Source organism: Alligator sinensis, unplaced genomic scaffold (genome assembly GCF_000455745.1).
Source record: "Alligator sinensis unplaced genomic scaffold, ASM45574v1 scaffold420_1, whole genome shotgun sequence".
NCBI lineage: Eukaryota > Metazoa > Chordata > Crocodylia > Alligatoridae > Alligator > Alligator sinensis.
This window is the reverse complement of record NW_005842298.1, coordinates 122,735-125,625: the sequence shown is the minus strand read 5'-3', so window position 1 is coordinate 125,625 and position 2,891 is coordinate 122,735. Positions and strand designations below refer to the sequence as shown.

The 2,891-nt window shown below is 38.5% G+C and overlaps 1 pseudogene; it reads right to left on the bottom strand.

The window, feature by feature from the left end:
• Positions 1-1,239: 1,239 nt before the first annotated feature.
• LOC102374070 lies at positions 1,240-2,683 on the bottom strand (annotated as a pseudogene).
• Positions 2,684-2,891: the final 208 nt, after the last annotated feature.

Sequence of the window (2,891 nt, the reverse complement as noted above, 5' to 3'; positions counted from 1 at the left end):
CTCTCTGCATGTGTATAGGCTCCCACTGTGCCTATTCTACCTATTAGGTGTGTAAGTGGACTTAGGCATGTAAGTGTGGTTCTGTTCTGCCCTGCTTGCATCTCTGAAAACCAGTTAAATGCAAAAGGTGGGTGGGTCTTTCCCTTCCTCCCTGCTTTCTGTGACTCAGTCCAAAGGGTAAGATGATAATGTGTTAATGAATTTTAACAGACATGAACAGGATGGAATAGAATCTCACTTCGGCACCCAAATCCACATAGGCACCTAGATCCACTTAGAGGCAACTGTTCTAATAGATGGGACAGAATCTGGCTCAATGTTGCTAAGAGCTTCTGCTGTTAACACAGTAGCTTCACTATCTGCAACACAGGGCTGTGCCTTCAAGGTGATATTGAGCTCTATACAAAAAAATATTTAATCTTTTATTTTGATTCTGTTTCAATAGGTAATCTCATCTCTCTCTCTCTCTCAAAAGAATTTAATTGAATCCATTTAATTTCAGATATGGGGCCAGGTCCCCAAAGAAGGTTCACGTGGGTGAAGCCTGTGAATTTTAGTGGGAGTTTCCAGACTCCAGCGCCTCTGAAATAAAACTCATAAAAGGATCAAGGACTTCTTTGGAAGTGAGTAGGTAAATGGGTCAGGAGCAGAAAATTTTCTCAAAGATGGAAAGGATGTCTGGTTAGGTTACATAGCATTAGTTATGTGGCCATTGCATACATGAATCTTGCTACTTTGTATGTGAGGAAAATCAAACAATTGTGTATAAGAAACAATAACTCATACAGGGATCCCCTGCATGCAGGGCCAGTCCAAGGGCGCCCTAGGCGAACTGTATATCTCGGTGCCCCCACCACTTCCAATATAGAGGAAAATAAGTAATCTAGAATGAACTTTTACATGTACTTATTTGATATTCAAAATGAACAATAAAATAATAAAAAAAAAAAATTTATTGATTGTTTCACACTTTTCATTAACCCTAACACAGTTATACTGCAAAAGCTCTAACAGAATTGATTATAATACATGTATAATTAAAAGAAAATCCTCATGAACATTTGCATAAAAAATTAGAACTTTGTTTTTCGTGCTATCAGTTTCACAAATTCATAAACAAGTTCTTTGAGGCAAAGTTTTCCAGCTATTTCATGTTCTATCGACACAGTGGTCAGTCCAACAAGTCTCTCTTGCAGCATAGAAGAACGAAGGTATGTCTTAATTCATTTTAGCTTGCCACTAGCAATAGAAACTGAGAGAGTCGAGAGAATGCGAAAAGCAATGAAGATGTTGGGAAAACTGTCTGTCAGTTTGTTTAGAAATAAACTTCAGTACATGTTGAGGTATAAGACATTTTGGAAGTTGTCGTGAAATAGCCTGCAGTTCACTGCACAAATCTGCAGCATCAATATCTTTAGAAATTCCATGCTGTAATGCAGACTCTAGCTTCAAGCAATGTTCCATTATCTGTTTTCATGTCTTATTTTGCAAACTGTGGACATCGTAGAGGAAACCAAAGACTGAATCAAGCTGCTGTACCTGTTCAAATCACTCTTTATTGCAGTATCAAATGCGTACTGGTTGTGGTTCAAAGTTTGTTGGTATCTCTAACTCTTCAGCAAGCTCATGAGCATCTACCAGTGTCTTTTCAAACCCTTTATCACTCCTGCATTCCTCCAGAAACTTTTTGGTTTGTTTCAGTTGTTGGTTAGTAGCATGTATGTCAAAGTCTTTTGCCTGAAGTTGCTTACTAGTAAGGTTGATCTCAAAAAGAAAGTTATACCACAAAATGAGTGAAACCACAAATTTGAACTTGGAAAGGCCATTTGCAAGAGCTTCTGCATCAGCATGTGTCATATTGCCAGATAATCCTATGCTGAACCTGAGAAAAACACCTAAATGCGTTGCACTAGGTCAAAGAAACGACTTGCCTCCAAACAACATCTGGCAGCATCATTGACAACCAAATTCAGAGTATGTGTACTGCAAGGAACACAAAAGGCCCAAGGATTCACTTCTGTTCTTCTTCTTTGTACACCATTGTCTTTACCCTTCATATTAGTTCCATTGTCATAGCCTTGGCCACGTAAGTCCTCAACAGATAACGACATTCTTTCAAGCTCTTGTTAGAATGCTTTCAGTCATAAAAGCACCAGTCCTCTCCTTCAATGGTACAAACCCCACAAAATGTTCCTTTATGATCACTTCAGCATTATCTGCATCTGCAGATTTTGCCACATCTACAAAGTGAATGATCATTGTCATCTGCTCAACATGACTCACATCTTGTCTACAATCCAGAATTATTGAAAAGTAGTTTGCAGAATGGGCAGCTTCTAAGGTTTTCTCTTCAATTGCAGGTGCTTGGAGTTGAATCAGTTCATTCTGCAGCCTTTTCCCAAGGTAATGAACATATGCTTCATGGTCACTTATTTTACACAGATGCTCCTTCATGACTAGATCAAACAAAGCCAGGTATACAATAAATTTTAAGAAGTTTCCATTACCAGCACTGTATAATTTTTCATTTGTCCCACGGAATGCCAGATTTTGTCCACCAAGAACTCTTGCCCACCGAAGCAATCAGTTGCTCCAGTATTTGCTGCCAGTATTCTTCTCACTTGATCCCACGTAAATTTTCTTCATCAATTGTTTCCTGTTTCAGCAATCCTACTCTGACCATTTATAGACATTATAAAATTGAAATATTAAACATGATCACTCAGGTGTACCTACGATAATAACTACATTTGTACATCAGTTCTACATCATATAAATTAAATGAGATCTACAAAATCGAACTAAGAAATACCTGCTTTGAAGCCTGTTTGCTGAGTTACGGGCACAATTGGTGGAAGGGAGAAGGGTGGTTGGAAGGGAGAAGGAAGGTG